The sequence below is a fragment of the Pelophylax lessonae genome (genome assembly GCF_965119305.1).
Source record: "Pelophylax lessonae genome assembly, chromosome: 3".
Classification (NCBI taxonomy): Eukaryota; Metazoa; Chordata; class Amphibia; order Anura; family Ranidae; genus Pelophylax; species Pelophylax lessonae.
In genome coordinates, this window is record NC_138770.1 from 538,166,943 (window position 1) to 538,187,628 (window position 20,686).

At 41.9% G+C, this 20,686-nt stretch overlaps 1 protein-coding gene across 1 annotated transcript in view; it reads left to right on the forward strand.

The window, feature by feature from the left end:
- Positions 1 to 20,686, forward strand: part of SIPA1L2 (signal induced proliferation associated 1 like 2) — a 601,890-nt gene that overhangs the window by 541,401 nt on the left and 39,803 nt on the right. The gene's annotated exons all lie outside the window — the stretch shown is intronic.

A 20,686-nucleotide genomic window follows, 5' to 3' on the forward strand; every position in this document is an offset into this window, starting at 1 on the left:
TAGTATAAAGGTTATAGAGGTTTCCCCTGTGGGGTACTTATCACTAATAGCAATGTAGCAGAGGAGAGGTTCGGCAAGAGCGGATGATCCGGTAGCGGGATACAGGGATCAGCGCAGCGTGGTTCCGACAGCGAGGTATGCTTGCAAGCATGTGAGCTTCAAGACAGGTTAGCATCAAGGCACAAAGCAGTTTGAACGAACACATGTGAGTGAGAGCCGGCGATCTAAATAGCCATCCAGTCCGGCGCTCAGTGATGACAGCATCAGACTTAAAGGTGTATGAGCACCTTACCAAAAGAGAATGGTGGGGCGCATACACTTATGAAAGAGTAATTAGGGTACCCAAAGGTACCAGAACATTACAGCAACACAATAGGGGCATATCTATAAAACATGTAATATGACATTCACCAAAAATGTAGTGGTGATTAATCATTCACTGTATATTACAATAAATTCACCAGGAAGAATCACCTGCAGTGAAGGTCACAATCATTGCTCTATATTCCATTGTATTTGTAAAACTAAATGCTTCTTATAAATTGACATTGTATTATACAATACATCTTGTTCCAATCGAATGTGTAGTGTAAGCTTCACTGCCAGTGTAATTCCAGTGAAGGGCCCTTTTGTACTTTATTCTTGTAAAATTGTTTAATGCTTCAATAAAGTTATTGAACAGATAACTGAATGATTCATCCGTTTCCCATAGAAATCATATTTCTAAAAATGAAGGACATTTCTTTGTTGACATTAAGGCATTTAATGGATTCAAGGCTACAGATAACAAAATAAAAGTCACTGGCATGCTATTCATTTTTATTTTTATTTCCTTAAAGCTTCTGCGTTAGTTTTGGCATTCTAGACAGTAATTTCCTCATCAATTTGTTTGGTAACCAATATAAATTTTACGCAGTGTTAGTTTTGGCATTCGTATAAGTTGTCATTTCTCTTTTGCAAAACAGGTCTGTGTCATAGTGAATCATCATAAAAACAATTAACTGCAAAGGGACTGTAAGGGCTTGTTATAGCATGGTCCTTTTACTATGCATATTGCTAGAATTCCACTAGGTGGCACCAAACCACCTATTTATCTTCAATAATGCAATACCCCACTCTGACATACTAACTGTTATTTTTAAAACCATTATTAAACCATATAAAAAGACAGACAGCAATAACTGTCACTAGCATCACAAAATATTTAATCACAAGCCAAACAAACAGTATGGCTTGTGACTGGTATGACACCAAAAGTAATCATGGATAATGTAGTGCAATGTACACTTACATTTTTCTAGCAATTATTGAAAAAAGCTTTCTACCTACATTTTAGCAGTGACATACCATACCATGATGTTAAATTGGGGACCACATAAAGCAGATTACATTATTGAAAGTTATTACAGCTAGAATCCATAATATTGCAGATACATTATTAGGTTTGGGAGTTATGGGACTTTCATTTATCCCAAAATCATCCCTAACAACCCTCCTTTTACTCATAGACCTTCCCTTTCCTCCTTTTTTAATTTTTACTCCCCTTTCCTTGTTACATCTTTGCCCTTTTTATCTTCCTATTGTAATAACTGCTGGAGTAGTCATTAACTATTAAGGGTTATCTTGAAGATCAGCAGTTTTAAAGGACAAATATTACCTGCATTTGGTTTACCAAGCGTTATGCAATACTTGTTCGCAGTTCGGTGAACCTAAACTTACAGGGGGAATCCTAGTGAAGTCTGCATGTGTGTGTGGGTGCAGGGTTGAATGTTGTTAAGTTCCGGTCATTTTTAGGGCAAATGCTGGGCACTGCTATGAGGGTGAGGGTCTTTTAATGTGGCTTTGAGGGCAACATTGATCTTTTACCACTTGCGGACCACCCACCCCCAATGTACTTCACAGGCGTGCATCAGATTTGGTAAAACAAATAGATACCCAGATAGTGGTTCCCACCACGGGTTCAATAACATTACACTCTTAAATTGTTTCTTACTGTATTTTTCTGCCCTCTTAAAACATCCTCCACTGAGTTCCCAAACCTCTCCTTTGAGTTAGGAATGCATACTTGAATAGAAGTTTTTTAAATAAATCGAGGGTTAGTGTCACTTTAGGTAGGTCACGTGTGAAAATAAAGCCATAATTAGGCACAACTGTATTTGTTCATACTGTATGTGATTTACTTTAGCATTGTCATTTAGTAATAGTGGCTTGGGATTTCAAATATTTTACTGTGGCACAAAGCCACACATGGTACACATCAGGTTTTTTTTAGATGTGGCATTTTGAATACTAGACTTCTTGCCTTTGGTTTTTTATTTCATTCTATCCAGGTATGGAAATTTCATGAAAATATATCCGAAAGCAAATTTTTTTTTTCTTTCATTTTCTTTCTTTCATTTTGGGTAAACCACAGAAGGGTTAGAACTGCTGTCAGAGAGATATACCGGGTTTATTTGTCCTGTTAACTTGGGATGAGGTTCGGGTTCACCACCACCATGGTTGCATGCACCTTGTTGGATTTGTTGCCATATGGGGTTTAGGCGTAATCTCTTACCGTGTGGTGAGGATGAGGGGTTTATGTATAAAACTCCATCAGTAATTGTAAATATATATATTAATGAAAGTAGTAATGGTACCCATTTTTGATTGCAAACTCATACTTGGGAATTTTAGTGTAGATAGATTTGCGTGAGCCAGACGGACTGGTTTTTAGTAATTAACTAATCCAGGGTAACACATTCCTTTGAAAGGCCAGCTGGCTATTTACATATAAATACCTACGCATAGTATCAACCCGTGTTTACATCCTGGAAGTGAGACTTTCTGGAGCCAGGACACATCTTGCATATCTTAAGTAGCCATTTCAGAGTTACTCCACAGTGAGGAGTAAACACCCCCCCCCCCCCACACACAGAAAAAGGAGTGGTTAGAAAGAGGCGTAACTATGGGAGGGGGAAATGGTCCAATCTGGGAAGAGATACGCCCACAGGAAGTGACAAGCAAGATAGCTGAACCAATGAGAATGGCCCTATACAAGGCTATGGGATATGGGTCTATATTAGGTTCGGTGAGACAGGGTGACTTCCTGTTTTGGCATGGGAGAGCTAGAGCCATCACTAGAGGTAATTATGGATTAAGGAGTAAGTTTACATTGTATATTTTATTTGTGTGTCGGTCATAGTGTGTGTATATGAGTATATACTCTATGCATTGTATTTGTTCAGTTAAACTAGGGAAATTATACATTGTGTAGTATGTACAATAGTTATTATTGTTGTAAATTACGTAGGCTGTGCAAACCTTATACGAATAAATAATTGTTGTGTTGAAGTTTTCACACAGTCATAGAACTCTCATTATTAACCCAAATATTGTCTGAGATAAATTAACTCTCATATATTTTTGGTAACAGATTTAACTCATATTAAGCCCGCTGATTTTACAAAGTGCCTGAATTCCTGGAGTTCACCCTTAACCTATCCTACTGCTGGCCAATTTTCCACTACTGTTTCATCTGCGGTTATTTAATTATTGTAGATAACCACCTGCCTGTACTCTTTTTCTCTAGTATACTGTATTTTAAATTTTTCTCACTCATTAAAAATGTCCTTCTGTTGGCTAATTTCACACTGCGGTATCATGTATCAGGCAGGGCCGGTGCTACCACTAGGCAAACTAGGCGGCAACCTAGGGCGCCCTACCACCTAGGCCGCAGCCATGGCCAGTGAGACATTCCTCTCCTGTCACCTCCTCATCCCCGGTGGATGTCACCTCGAGAGAGGGGGGCACTTTGTACATAAAGGGGTGTGTGGGGTTAAAGGGGGGCAGTGTGTATATGAAGGGGGGTGTAGGGTTAAAGGGGGGCAGTGTGTATATGAAGGGGGGTGTAGGGTTAAATAGGGACAGTGTGTATAGGAAGGGGGGTGTAGGGTTAAAGAGGGGCAGTGTGTATAGTAAGGGGGTTTAGGGTTAAAGAGGGGCAGTGTTTGCAGGAAGGGGGTGTAGCAGAGTATAGTGTTAAAAGGGGGCATTAAGTACAAGGTGGCAATGTGTACAGTTATTTTTTATTTTGGAGGGGGGGGGGTGCGCACGTAGCTGGTCTTGCCTAGGGTGCAAAATGGTCTAGCACCGGCCCTGGTATCAGGAGTCTCCAGGCCCACAAAGTTGAATTGTCAAGACACAATTTATACCTCTAGATGTTCCCAATAAGGCCTAGCTTACAATTGCAGCTGCATGGCGATAAAAATAGGCGGTTGAACTTCGGTTCTACCACCCCCAGACTGCTCCTCCTATCCCAACACCGCAGCCACAGTGGGCTGTACAAATAGCATGGCAATAATGATATCCCGTGTCGCATTCAGCGGGAACAGGACCCATTTAAGTAAATGGGACCAAGCTGCAAACGCCCTACAACCGAGTTCAATGCACTTGCTTGTGGTGTAGGCTAATAGGGTTAAAATAGGAGGTAGGGAGGGGTCAAATTGTCTTCCAGCTGCATGTCAAACACCCTCTGTGACTGCTTTTCAGAGAGGTGGCATGGGTTACTGCAAGCGTAAATGAGCCCTTACATAGCACGTCTTCACTTTTTGAGTTCAGTTCCACTTTAACATAAAACAGACAGAAAAAAGCACACACTATTTTAAACAGACTTATAGATGTCTTAGACTTAGACTTATAGCCCCTCCGATCCAGAATTAGGCTATTGCTAACTTGGTAAGTGCTTCTAACCAAATAGCTGATCCAGGGGTTCCACATTTTCTCATAAAGAGTCAGTTTGTCATGTAGGATGACTGAAAGGCATTCATTGACCATGATCTATGACAATTTGTTTTTTATCAATTCAAAGGGGATAACTGGCGTTTTCCAAGATCTAGTAATGGAAATTCTCCCAGCCACAAAAATGAATGCGATTAGGCACCTCATGTGTCTTGGAGTCCCCCCGCCTCCCACCTGGCAACCCAGTAATGCCTGTTGGGGGCATTTTGACAGATTCCCTTAGGTAAGAGAATAGATAAAATTATAAAAACGTATCCAGAATCGCCTCACCCATGGATACAGTATATCCACCATATGCTGTGCCCTCCAAGCCACAACCTCTAAAGCATAATGAAGAAGCCCCCAAGGACACACAAGGCAACTCTTGTTGGAACCATATACTACCTCAGAAGTATTTTATAGTTAGACTCTATAATGGTAGTATTGATGAATGTTTCGAGGCCTGTAGTGCTAATTTATACTAGTAATCTATTTCAAGCTTCTCTTCCATATTTTCTCCCCATTTGTACTGTACATATAGGACAATTTGGTACACATAGCAGTAAGTATGTTATAAACACTGCTCAAAAAATTAAAGGAACACTTTGAAAACACATCAGATCTCAATGGGGAAAAATATCATGCTGGATATCTATACTGATATGGACTGGGTAATGTGTTAGGAATTAAAAAATGCCACATCGTTTGATAAAAATGAAAATGATCACCCTACAGAGGGCTGAATTCAAAGACACCCCAAAAATCAAAGTGAAAAAATGATGCAGCAGGCTGTTAAATTTTGCTGAAATTTCATTGCAGCACTCAAAATGGTACTCAGTAGTTTGTATAACCCTCATGTGCTTGTATGCATGCCTGATAACTTTGGGGCATGCTCCTTATGAGACAGCAGATGGTGTCCTGGGATATTTCCCTTCAGATCTGGACCAGGGCACCACTGAGCTCCTGAACAGACTGAGGTGCAATCTGGCGGCGTCAGATGGACCGAAACATAATTGTCCCAGAGGTGTTCTATTGGATCTAGGTAAGATGACCGTGGGGTCCATTTAATGGTATCTATTCCTTCATTCTCCAGGAACTGGCTGCATACTTTTGCACCATGAGGTCGGGCATTGTTGTGCACCAGGAGGAACCCATGACTCACTGCACCAGCGTAGGGTCTGACAATGGGTCCAAGGATTTTATCCTGATACTCAATGGCAGTCAGGGTGTCATCGTCTAGTCTGCAGAGATCTGTGCGTCCCTCCATGGATATGCCTCCCCAGACCATTACTGACCTACCACGGCTTCTCCAGACCCTTTTACTTCTGTCACGTGTGCTCAAAGTGAACCTGCTCTCATCTCTGAAAAGCACAGGGCACCAGTGGCGGACCTGCCAATTCTGGTGTTCAATGGAAAATGCCAATCAAGCTCCACGGTGCCGAGCAGTGAGCACAGGGCCCAGTAGAGGCTGTCGGGCCCTCAGGCCACCCTCCTGAAGTCTGTTTCTGATTGTTTGGTCAGAGACATTCACACCAGTGGCCTGCTGGAGGTCATTTTGTAGGGCTCTGGCAGTGCTCATCCTGTTCCTCCTTGCACAAAGGAGCAGATACTGGTCCTGCTGATGGGTTAAGGACCTTCTACGGCCCTGTTCAGTTCTTCTAGAGTAAATGCCTGTCTCCTGGAATCTCCTCCATACTCTTGAGACTGTGCTGGGAGCCACAGCAAACCTTCTGGCAATGACACGTATTGATGTGCCATTCTGGAGGAGTTGGACTGCCTGTGCAACCTCTATAGGGTCCAAGTATCGCCTCATGCTACCAGTAGTGACACTAACCCTAGCCAAATGCAAAACTAGTGAAAAACAGTCATAAAAGATGAGTAGGGAAAAAAAGATCTGTGGCCTCCACCTGTAAAACCATAACTGTATTGGAGATTGTTTCATTGTTGCCCATCTAGTGCACCTGTTAATTTCATTAACACCAAAGCAGCTGAAAATGATTAACAACCCTCTCTGCTACTTAAATGACCAAATCAATATCCCAGGAGTTCAATTAACTTGATGCTATACTCTGATTAAAAGGTGTTCCTTTAATTTTTTTGAGCAGTGTATTTTGAATGTATGATATAAAGTTCCTGCTAAGATGTTCTATTGATGTGGAAGTGGTTATATTGGAACAAGATTTTATAAATATGCTATTTGGGCTTTTCTATAGTGCTCCATATATGGCAATTGGTATTTTTTTTCACTTTGGATAGAGCACGGGAGGGTTATAATTCCTATTAGTTTATTTTTTGCCCCATTGAGGAGATTTACCTTCACATCCTGTCCCATAGCCAGAACAGGAAATGAGAGGGTAAATCTCTCTAATGGGGGCACAGACAGCAATAAAAACTGACAGGGATTCTAATCCCTCTCCACTCTACCAAAAACTAAAGAACAAGTTTTGCCTTTAGTTATACTTTAAGTTCTGACATATTTATTGCCATCAGAATAGTTCTAAGCAAAAAAAGTATCCACGGAAGAACATTCATTTTTTCACCGAGTACAATCTACTAAACCAGGAGGGAGGATTAGTCTTCCATTTGTTCAGGACATCAGATAATTTACGGCAAAGCAGGAGATATTTTTTTTAAAGTTTTTTAAAGTGCTTTTAAAGAAGGAGTCATCCCAATAAAATGTTTTGAATTTAGATATACTTTAACTGATGCTGCCTCCTGGTACTAAATATGCAAAACTCAGAGCTGAGATAAGTCAATAGTCTTTGCAATCCTTTCAAACTACAAAGCATTAGATTACATTGTCTAAGCCTTCTTTGTCCTTCTAAATTGCTAAGAGGTACATTTTTCAGTTACTTGATCTCTGTCATAATACTTTACTGGACTTTTTAACCTTGTCACATACAGTAACTGTCAATTTCTTCCTCATGTGCTGTGCAGCTTGTCTAAAAATATACCTTTCTAAAATAAATTTTACTGTGTTTCAAAGAACACACTTATGGGCTTATTCACCGCATCCGTAACATATACTCATAAATTGGAGAAAACAAAGGTGTACGTTTATGAAAGGGTGAATTTTTTTCTCTGTTCGCTTCTCTGCAGTTCTCCGGGGGAAATGATCTCCTCTGGCACCCTTTTTATGAAGCGGAGAACTTCAGTTCTCCCAGGGTGATCAGAGGAGAAGTGTTTTCTCTGAGAATTGCTGAGATCTGTGTAGAAGTGAATGGGAGCGCCTGTAATCTCGTGAGACAAAGCGAGATTACCGTAGTATGAAAATCACTGGCGCTCTTTAACAAGCAGTGATAAATTATCACTGCTGAGTACAGGATCCCCCCTAATGTTAATAAATAATAGTCCCCTTACATAAATATAAATATATATATATATATATATATATATATATATACATTGAATACACACACACATATATTTTATATATATAGACACATTAAATATATATCTACATGTATGTGTGTATATATATATATATATATATATATATATATATATACACATACATAAATATGGCAGGGGGACATGATTACTGTGTTGGGGGGTCTGAACGAGGAAGAAGGAAGTCGATAATCTTCGTTTTTCCCCCTCAGTTCTCCCCCGATTTGGTCTTCACTCCCCGCTTCACAAGCTCCAGGCTGGTGAATCCGGGAGTGTGAATTCTGGCACAGATCGCCAGTGAAGTGCGGAGATCGCAGCTTCATAACATGGCCATTTCTGTGTCAGTCAATGACAGATTCCCATGTGAAGAGATGATCAGCGAAGAACATGTTCTCCGCTGATCATTTCTGTTTCATAAACTGAAAATGATCGGAAATGAGCTGTGATCAGCAGGATCACTGCTCATCTCCGTTTCATAAAAGGACACCAAAGTAGCCAGGAGAGCCTAGTCACATGACCTGTCAAAGTCATGTGATTGACCATTCCCATCTTAGAATGTTCTCTGCAGCAATAAGCCTAGTGGACACTGGACATTAAATTCCTGCTCTTAAGGGTGTTTGACTTTTTTTTTTTCTGCCTCTAAACACCCCTTTATGTTAGCCTATATGTCCATGCACACATTTGTGTCTACAGGCGTTTAGAGACTGGAGCGTTTAGAAGCAGAAAAAAAACATCACTTGGCAGAAAAAATACCCAACGTGTCTAAACACACCTAAACACTGGGTGCATTTAGCTCTTGAGCATTCATTCATTTCAGTGGCTGGAATAAATTAATATTCTGGGCAATGGAATGAATAAACGCCCCAAGCGCTTGACACGCTTAAATATATTTGTGTGTTTTTTATGCCTCTTTTTTCCTGCCAGGAGAAAAGGCATTCAGAATTGCTGTGCAAACACCCAGTGTTCATGTGTTATACAAAAAAAACTTTGTAGGACATAGCAGGTTCCATACTGTAGACTGAATGTGGGCAATGAGATTAAAAATTCAGGAATAGCAAAATTCCCAATCTCTGTTTTAAAGTGGGCCCTTTAGGGCTTATTTACATGTGTGCTATAGACGGGCCTGCTCAAAATTCCAAAAAAACAGCCAATAACAACATGCATTGCATGCGGTTGCAACCCTTGACCTCATTTACTGTACTTGAATAGGTCACATTTGGGAGTAGTACTGCCTGATGAATGCAATGCAACATACCAATTAACTGTTGCTGCGGCTGTGAAGCAAAGCATCCCGGCCATAGCATGGGTAAAGCTCTGAGTGGCCGCATTGCTTTGATTAGGTGGACAGTTGGGGGACGATAAAACCACAGCTCCACCACCTGGTTTTACTGCTCCCCCAGTCGTCCATGTAAATTAGCCCTTAATTTTATCTGTGTCATAATCTTTGTACATGAAGATATAAAAAATGGCGCCTCCCAGTGGGGTGATACTAAGAGTTAAATTATAACACATACGATGGAATTTAATAGATACGGATGCCATCAATTTTTTGGAGTGCCCCAAAAAAACATACAAGAAAAAAGTGAATGATTTGAGGCGCCGTAATTAAAAGTGCTAAGTGCTAAATAAATAAATACATAAATATTGAATTATATAGTTGAATAAAATAAGGTGATATAATATAGAATATAATATATAAATACAATATTAAATAAAGTCCATTAATTCATCCAGTGCAAAAAGATTTTCCTCAAGTGCAAAAAAATTTCACCACAATAGTGACAAAGTCCCCTTTTGCTTATAATGTGCTTGTGTTATCCTTCACTCATTGGTATGAGGGTAACTCAACATAAAACCAATATCGGCACACATGAACAGCCAAAAGTAACTTCCTGATGGCGCCTTACCGTGAAATGCATTGAGGTTGGTCCAGAGGCTACTACTTCCAGGTTCGTCATATCCGCTCTTTGCTGGCACCTTGGAACGCACGCTGGAATCGAGCGGCAATCAGATATATTCACTTTAGCTGTTCACGTGTGCCGATATTGGCACTTTTAAATGTGAGTGGTTTACTATTGTTTATGATTTTACAAATAAATACCTAACGATTTTACGCAATTATATGTTCTTACTTTTTTGGGAAAACGGCTTAACCATATGATTGGTGGGCAAGCTCATGACGATATTTTGTGAGCCCAGGGAGCCATCCATCTTAAGTACATCCTTTACCCAAGGAGGCTATCTGGTTAACAAGAGAGCAAGCTGGGTCCTGGAGGCCCTCTGTTTTCTGGTGAGTTACCCTCATACCAATGGGTGAAGGATAACACGAGCACAAGCACTTTATAAGCAAGCACTTCCTCTTATAAGCAAGAGGGCTTGTCAGAGCACTTTGTCACTATTGTGGTGGAATTTTTTTGCACTGGATGACAATGTTGTTGCACTGGATGAATTAATGTACTTTATTTAATATTGTATTTATATATTATGTATTCTATCACCTTATTTTATTCAACTATATAATTAAATATTCATGTATTTATTTATTTATTTGGCACTAAGCACTTTTAGTTACGGCACCTCAAATCATTCACTTTTTTCTGATAATCTTTGTACAATTGACTCTGTACATTCCCCCTCCTCTCTTGTTTCAACCCTAGGATTAGAACACAGGTTTCCACACATGCGTGAACTTAGGAGAAAGCATCTGCATTCCCTATCATAACACCTAGGCGGTTTTTCACTGTACAGCTAAATTCTTGAAGAGCTAGGAACCACCCATTCACCCTCCTATTGGTCTCTTTGTTTCATGTCATCTACTTTAATGGAGCATGATCTTTTACCAGCTTAAAATGTCTAACCAAGAGATAGTATTGCTAAACACTCTTTTTTAATGGTGACATAATTTACTTCATGGGCCTTCAGTTTCCGGCTGAGGTAAATAATGGGATGTTCATCCCTCTTGAGACAATACAGCTCCTAACATCTGATGCATAAGTTTGGACCACAAAGTCCTTTGAAAAGTCAGGACAGTACAACACTGGATGACAACATAGGACCTCAAAAGCTGCTTCTGCTTCAATGGTCCATTTGATCATGACAGACTCCTTCCCTTTTGTCAAATTGGTCAGGGGAGCAGCCTGTGAGGCAAAATGTTGAATAAAGGGCTGGTAATAGCCAGCGATTCCAAAAAATGCTCAAACCTGATTCTTGTTGGTGGGGCGTGACCAACTTTGAATAGCCTCAACTTTGTTTACCTGGGCCTTGATTATATCCTCCACCCCAGATACCTGGCTTCCTCTAGCCCAAAAATAAATTTTTTAGATTGACTGTAAACCCCACTTTCCAGATATAATATAATACAGCCTGAACCTTTGGTAAATGTGAGTCCCAATCTTCGCTATCATTACATCATCTAGGTATGCACTAGCATAGGCTTGATGGAGCCTAAGTGTCTTAACCATCACTCGTTGAAATGTTGCCGGAGCATTCTGCAACCCAAAAAGCATCCACTGATACTGGAAAAAAAAAACATCTGGAGTTACAAATTTGTTTTTTTTTCTTGTCTGGTTCAGAGAGAGGAATCTGCCGATTAACCTTTGGTCAGGTCAACGCCGTCATATACCAAGCTATTCCTAGGCAATCAATCAATTCATGTACACGTGAAATGCGATAGGTGTCAATTGGTTTGGGCACTAGCACAATAGGACTAGACCAGTCACTATTTGATTCCTCTATAACCCTCAGTTCAAGTATTTTTTTACTTCTTGGTTAATAGCCTTACGTCTGTCTTCTGGATTTCGATAGTGTTTCAATTTGACCCTTTAAATTCTGAAAATTTCTCTTCATTGCAGAGCACAAATTCTCTAGGTTCCTGTTGCTGAGCTTTTAAATGATTCTCCACGATCTGACTTCAGGGATTACCAAGTTAGGCAGAGCAAGAAGTGGGCTAGTCTCAGTGATCAAGGATATCCTATCCTTCCATGGTTTTAGCAAATTCACATAATATATCTGCCCAGGTTTCCATGTTCCTGGTTGGCTAATTTTGTAATTCACATCACCTGTTTTTTCCAACACTTGATAGGGACCCAGCCATTTTCACTAAGAATGTACGTTTGACTGTGGGGACCAACACCCACACCCTGTCACCAGGTGAAAAAGAACGGACCTGGAATTGCAAATCCTCTGCTGAGCCAACTGATCTTGAGCCAAATGTTCCTTCACAATAGGCATAACTTGCACAATTATGCCTTGCATTTGTGTTCTGTCACACTTCTATAAGGGGAACTCTCACTTTCCCATGTTTCTTTGGCAATGTCTATTAGCCCCCGTGGGTGCCTCCCATACAGTACCTCAAAAGAAAATAACTCTGTGGATAAGTGGGGAACCTCTCTGATAGAAAACGTCAAATAAGGTATAAGACAATCCCAATTCTTTCTGCCCTATTGACTAACCTCCTCAACATTTGTTTTAATGTTTTTTTAAATCTGTCAACTAGCCCATCTGTCTGAGGGTGATCCAATGAAGCGTTTCATTCATTGCCTTAGCTTAAGAAGTTTGCAAAAGCTCTTTAGTTTCTTTGAACAAAGACGAGGTGCCCTGGTCAGTTAGTACTTCTTTAGGAATGCCAACATGGCTAAAAACCGTGTTTTACCAAGGAGTCCCCTAGATCCCACCCCTTTCCCATGTGAATCAGTATGGGGTACATTGTACTCCTACTCATTCACCAACAAAAAGTGTCAAAAAGAAATAATAATATACACACAGTTTTTGACAATTCCTTTGTTAAATGTTTTTTAAAAAAATGTCCCCTGAAGTAGATCCCGTCAATCACGAAGCAGTTACACCCTCTGACCTGAAAAATAAGAAAACAAAATACCTCTAGCCCCGACGAAGGCTCCTGACGACTGCCTGCTCTGCCATATATCAATTCTTAAATAGCCAAGGGGAGGAGTCCCCTGGTGACAACACCTGGTGGCCCCGCCTCCTTTGGTTGCCACCACCCCAGAATGCTCCTGGCCGGTGATGTCACAAGGACAGAGCCACTCAGTGGCTCCTCCTCTTAGCTTATTAAAAACTGTTAGAAGAGCAGGCAGTCAGCGGGAGCCTTCATCTGGGCTGGAGTTTTTTTGTTTTGTTTTTCGGGTCCGGCGGTGCGGCAAGCGTCGTTATTGATGTTGGATCTACTTCGGGGGGACATTTTTTTTTTATTTTTTAATAAAGGAATTGTCAAAAACTGCATGTGTTTTTATTTCTTTTTGACACTTTTTTGGTTAAAGAGAAAGTAAACCCTCTGTATAAAAAAATGTGAAAAAAAAACCTGTAAAGACCAAGGCATAATGAGCTAGTATGCAACGCATACTAGCTCATTATGAAGTACTTACCTAAAAACGAAGCCCCCGCAGTGCCGACAGGACGGCCGACATGTTCAGCCATCCTGCTTCCTGGATCGCGTCCTTCCGCCATCTGATTGGCCGGAGGCTCGATTACATCACTCCCGCGCATGCTGTTCCTTCAGAGCGCATGCGCCGATGACATCATCGGCTACATGCACTGTAAATATCTCCTAAACGGTGCAAATTTATTAGATATTTATAGCACCTATAGGTAAAAGTATTTTAAGTGGGTTTACAACCACTTTAATGAGTAGTGGTACCCCTAATCATTCACGCGGTGGGGGCGGGATCTTGGGGCACCCTTTTGGTAAATCGGGCTACCAGATTCCGATAACTTCCCTGCCCGCAGGCCCCCACAGCTGCCGCCAAAAGTTGTGGGGAAGAGGCCCTTGTACCCATCAACATAGAGACAAGGTGCTTTGGGGTGGGGGGCAGAGCTTACTGCATGGTTTTTTGGCTATAGATATTTACCGTCACATTTTTAATTTTGCGGTACATTCTGCATAATCGTTATTGACCATATTGCTGAAATTCTTGTATTTTTTATTAACCTTACCCATTGTCATTCCCACCTCCTATCTCGGATTGGCCAGTTCTAAATTCTCTACATTTCTGTGGCCTTTTAAAAAGCCCAAGCTCAGGCAGGATCTCCGCTACCTTCCTAAGGCTTACAGAGGCTCCACATTACCTGACCCTATGCCATTTAATCCATTTGATTGACTGGTGCAGACATGGAGACAAGTGCTGGGTATCCCTATAATAGTCTTTCTCACAATTTCCTATGCTTCACCTCCCTTGGTGATTCAGACATATTCTGAATCTTTTGAAACTTCACCTGACGATTGGTCCCTTCATGCAGGTTTGCTCTCTGCCTTTTAAGAAATATAATCTATCCCCATCTCTCTCCCCTTTACAATCCCGAGCGCAGTCTCTGGCGTTTTTCATCTTACTCTCTGGAAATATTTACAGCTCAGGCATTATCTGTCTTCTGTGCCTCATCCCTTAACTTATATCAGACCCCTCTCTCCTTGTTGTGTAATGAGCAAGGTCCACTAAAAAACATTCACTAATGAGAGTTTCATACTATTCCCTTTCCCTAAAATCCAACTTTATTATCCAAATTACAAGAGAAAAATGTAAAAAATTTTGAGCAGATGGTATGCAACCTGGGCACTACCTGCCACGTCTGTACCCACTCTCTCTGGCCCCCTTGCAGCCAAGTGAACTGACAAAGCGGCAGGGAGAGTAGCTGAGGCAGGATGGACTGTGTGTGGACTCCCCCGCTCCACTCAGAGTGCGGCTCAATGTAAACCTCTGCGCTCCCCTTATCTCGATTCTTTTCCAACAACCTGGATCCCCTGGTTGCCCGTCTTAGGTCCTCACTGCGGCTTTGGTCTACGCTTCCCCTCACGGTGCTAGGCCGGATCAATATTTTTAAAATGATTTTTCTCCCCCGTTTTTTGTATGTGCTCAGCCATTCCCCGGTATATGTCCCTAAGCGCCGCTTTCAGGCCATTGACTCGCTCCTGACTTCCTTTATTTGGGGGGGTCGGGCGGCGCGTGTGGCCAGGGATGCTCTGCAGCTGCCGGTTCTCGCGGGCGGGCTGGCTGCGCCTAACTTGCGTCTATACTACTTCGCGTCTCAATTGGCCCACGCTCATTGGTGGTTCCACCCGGAGGATGCTAATGCTGCGGCTTCATTGGAAGCGGCTATTTTCACCTCCTATGAGTCACTGCAAAACTTGGTACATCGAAGGTCCGTTATGGGCAGACCGAACACTGCTCTTGTTTCTGTCACCCTGCGGATTTTCGCGGCTGCGGCCTTGGATGGTTCCGACCCTCCGGAGCTGCATTCTCCCAATGCCCCCCTTTGGAGCAATCCGCGGCTGAAGGAGTTCTTTAGTCGGGATGATGGCCTTTTCTGGTCCCGCTTAGGGGTGAAATCTATTTCTCATTTGTATGTCCGGGGAACCTTCAGGTCCTTTGCGGACATGCAATCTACCTTTGGTCTGCCCTCCACGGCTTACTACCGATACTTGCAATTGAGACACACGGCGGCCGCACAGTTTGGCCTCCGTGATGTCTCGCTTGAACCGACCCCCTTGGAAAACCTTCTTTCTGACTCTTCACATGAGAAGCTGGTCTCTACATATTATACTCGACTTTTACATTCTCACTCCAAACGGCTCGCGGTGGTTGAGTCTCAGTGGCGAGAGGATATTCCGGGATTGTCGGATGAGGTGTGGCAAGACGTCCTTCCGGAACAAATACCTGTTGTTATCTCCTCTAGGGATAGGGTTATCCAATTGAAGCTTCTTTACAGGGCGTACTATACCCCAGTACTCCTGCACAAAATGGGTACATTGCCTTCTCCGTTATGCTCCAAGTGTAATGCTGCTGATGGTTCATTTTTTCATATGTTCTGGGACTGTCCGCCTGTCCGGGCCTTTTGGTCGGAAGTCACAGCTTTTATTGCAGATATCTCTCAGTTATCCAATATTTGTAGCCCCCTTCGTTGTCTGCTGGGTTATGTGGATGACGAGGACGTCCCTGCTCGTACTAAATTGTTTCTCCGCTTGACATTCTTTTATGCTAGGAAGACTATAGCTACTAGATGGAAGTCTACTGCTCCCCCTGACGTTCCATTATGGATTGCTCTCATTAATCAGGCATTGCCTCTGTATAAAATGACGTATGAGGCCAGAGGCTGCCCCAAGAAGTTCCGGAAAATTTGGTCTTTTTGGGTGGACTCTGACCGGACTGCTTCTTCAGTCTCTGACTAGGGTTTTGTACTAATGGTACGGCTGACAGCTATGTATGTTATTTTTGTCATGGCTTTTGTTGTGAAATGGAGTCTTGTGTGTGTCTTTTTTTGGCTCCTCAACTGCCATGGTTCTGATTATTTCTCTGTTCTGTATTGTTTTGTTTGTTCAATAAAATACCTTTAAAAAAAAAATGTAAACCTCTGCTCACCCCCCCTCCTCCTGTCAGTATAGCATGAGAGGAGGAATGGAGTATAGCCGCTCCTTCTCCCCTCCCCCAGATGATGCAGCTGGCTGGAGAGCTACTACAGGGATCTGCTGTGCTGCTTATCGGAGTAACCAAGGGCTTCCCAGAGTGAGCTGATGCCTGATTGGAGGAGCTGCTATATCTGAGTCTGGTGAGATGACCTTGTGACCATTACTTGCTATCACCACTAGAAACAATACTTTCAGAAAATACTTAACCAGCGATAGTACTGCCTGCAGGCCTTGTTGACTGCCTTAAAGTGCGCCAATGGTTACCAGGCCCCAACATTTCGGCGGCTGAAGAGTTAGGACTAAGGACTGCCCCTAACAGTTGCTACCATAAGGCCTTTGCCCTTTTGCTTGGTAAAGAGGTACTTCTTAGGAAACACTGCAATTTAATCTAGCCAATCTATTGGTGAGCTAAGCGCTAAGGAAGCGTGAAACGCGTTAGCTGGTGATGCTGTTCACCTCTATTTGTGTTTTTAGATATGTTTTTATGGATTTTCTAAAATTAAAAGGATTTACGTGGACATGCGGGCAACCAGAATTCTTTTTGGCCATATGGTGGGACTAAACCCCCATTTTTATTTATGGATTGTCTCCATATTTAATAGTCATTTCTTTTGCATGGTTGCGCTATTCTTTTTTAATAACCAGAATTCTTTTTGCTCATTGGAATCTGTGATGGACGGGGCCAGCACCTGATCTGTATGTTAGTGAAGGTGAAAATGGGAGACTGACCTAGAGCGGTGTTCACACGCATCTATTGGTATTTTTTTACATATCTGCAGTGTTTTAAATTCAACCAGGTGTGTTAGTGGGGCTGAGGTTTCTCTTGGAGTCAAGGTTCAGAAGAGAGTACCCAAAATTACCAAGCGGCTCCTTCAGGGGTGCTGCTCCAGTTATGCAACCCTAACTGTCCTACACCGCTTCTCTTCACAGACCTCAGGTATATGTTGGAGGTGCAAACAGGTCACAGAATCGTTACATCTTCTGATCATTTACTGTAAATCAGCCTTTCTGGACCAAAATCAGGGAACTCAATGAAAAGTTTACTGACTGCCTTGTCCCAAATGATCTGGCTATTTTCCTTTTTTACCACTCACAGATCCCTACGAAGTATACAAAAACTCCATCCTCTGCCACCTCCTAAATGCAGAAAAATCCTGCATCCCTCTTATAGGAAGACCTCACCCCTCCTACCACACTAGTTTACTAGATGTGTACGGTGGAGGATATCAGATGCATGGAAGAACTTGTTCTCTCTGTTCAAAACATATTGTTTATAAAGTGACATGGTTTTATTAGATTGAGATTACATTCTTAGCAGAAGGTAAAACACTGAAAACCATTGACACGCTCTCATCCTTCTCACCTATGGGAAACATCATTAAAATTTTCATCTACTTTTCTACCTTTCTCTTGCTGGATCAAAATGCTCTCTGGGATACAAGATACGTTTTCTGACAGTAAATGATCTTTGTATTATGTCAGGGGTGTAAAATCTTTTTTTTTTTTTATTGTGGGCCTTATTGTGGGCCACTTTAGAATTATGGTTGCCCTAAAAGGGCCAGTTGTATCTGTAAGACTATATAAATATACCTAATCTTTATCCTATTAAATAATTGTCTTTGCATTTGATTATTATTGGTTTTAGTAATATATTATGTGAAGGGCAGGGGCAGACCGGAAATGGAGCCCACTGACACTTATGTAGCAGATGATGCAAGTTTGAAAAGGAGGATCGCTCAATGCTGGTATCATCCACAATAAACTTTTTGGGAGACTGCTCAGACAGAACATGGTTCTGCCATGGTGTTCAGTCTCCATTTTTTTGTGGATGATACCAGCAGTATGCAACCCTCTTTTTCAACTGGCATAGAATTGTACAACTTGTGCTGCTTTGAGGAAGAAGCTGGGAGCAGAGCTGGGAAGCAGAAAGTGTAGGGTTTGGAGGAGAACCAGAAGAGGGCTGAAGTCAGCTGCCAGAGTCTGCTAAGTGCTGAGTCCAGAGGGGGTGGGGACGAGGGGTTGCTGCGGCTGCATAGAGAAATGTAAGATTTGTAGGAAGAGTTCTGTTATCCTCTCTGCTGCCGAATCCTGAGACAAGGTGTAAGCAGAGACAGGAGGGGCGGTACAGCTGCAGGAGAGGTGCCATGAAATGGCCTAATGGTCCAGATTTGGCCCACGGGCCTTGTGTTTGACACATGTGTATTATGTCATTATGAGTACATTTTGTTACTTTTGTTTTGTTTGTTTTTTTAAATTATATTTTTTGTATCATGTTTCCATGTTTTTCGATCTGGAGTTGTACGATTCTCTTTGTGCTAATAAACAAAGAATCGGGAAAAATTTTGTGCATTTTAACCATTGCCACCTAATAAACCTGATAACCTCAATACATTCTACTAACTAAAACGACTAAAATTACTAGTACTTATCTGCCGTCTTCTCCAACATGACATCATGTGCCTCATCTTACACATGCACTGTGGGTTATTACAACAATCTGTAAAAACAAAACAAAAATTTTTTTCCCCAGAGATTTTCCACTCCTAACACTAGTCCACACTAGCACAAAAATCCCTGCATCTATAGACATCCACGATCTAACACTAACCTATGTAGCCCTGTAAAGGAGAAATTAGTTTACATACCTTTTTTGAAGCCGATCCAACCTGGTCTCCAGCGGCGGAAGCTCTGCAGAGGACACGGCCGACAACGGCTGTAAAATGAATGGGAAGTGACGTCACTCATAGACTTACTATGGGGCTCCCGTTGCTGGCTGCGTCCTCTGAACCCGCCTCCACAGTAAAGCTGGGGCTGACAGCTAAGCGTGGGATAGGGTCAGATCAGCTTAAAAAAAGGTAAGTATACTGATTTCTTCTTTACAGGGTTAGATAGGTTAGTGTTAGATTGTGGATGTCTGTACATGCAGGGATTTAGGGTGGACTTAAACTTTAAGATCTCCTTCAAAGGCACTGGTGACTTAGTCTTCCCATGTGTGAGGTCCTTGCTACACCATCAGTGCCGAAGGAGGCCAGGAGAAATCCAGTGAAGGTAAGCTTTTGAGATGGAAATGAGGGACAACTATTAGCAAAAGGAAGTAGGCATAGGACACCCTCCCTTCCATGCCCCCTTAAAGGAGAATTATACAAAAAAAAGATTGGATAAACCCACAAGGGCTTTTTTTTTTTACCACTATTGATCCTTTATACTGGCTTTTGAAATTTACAAATGTAGAAATTTAGAAATTGGATGAAAGGTTTAGCACTAGGAAATACTTCTTGAAAGATAAAAAGTGCATTTTATATACAGTATCTAACAAAAGTGAGTACACCCCTCACATTTTTGTAAATATTTTATTATATCTTTTCAAGTGACAACACTGAAAAAATGACACTTTGCTACAATGTAAAGTGGTTAGTGTACAGCTTGTATAACAGTGTAAATTTGCTGTCCCCCTCAAAATAACTCAACACAGCCATTAATGTCTAAACCGCTGGCAACAAAAGTGAGTACACCCCTAAGTGAAAATGTCAGAATTGGGCCCAATTAGCCATTTTCCCTCCCTGGTGTCATGTGACTTGTTAGTGTTACAAGGTATCAGGTGTGAATGTGTTAAATTTGGTGTTATCTCTCTCACTCTCTCATACAGGTCACTGGAAATTCACCTCATGGCAAAAAACTCTCTGAGGATCTGAAAAAAAGATTTGTGGCTCTACATAAAGATGGCCTAGGCTATAAGAAGATTGCCAAGACCATGAAACTGAACTGCAGCATGGTGGCCAAGACCATACAGTGGTTTAACACGACAGGTTCCACTCAAAACAGGCCTCTCCATGGTCGACCAAAGAAGTTGAGTGCATGTGCTCAGCGTCATATCCAGAGGTTGTCTTTGGGAAATAGACATATGAGTGCTGCCAGCATTGCTGCAGAGATTGAAGGGGTGGGGGGTCTGCCTGTCAGTGCTCAGACCATACGACGCACGCTGCATGAAATTAGTCTGCATGGCTGTCATTCCAGAGGGAAACCTCTTCTAAAGATGATGCACAAGAAAGCCCGCAAACAGTTTGCTGAAGACAAGCAGCACAAGGACGTGGTTTACTGGAACCATGTCCTGTGGTCTGATGAGACCAA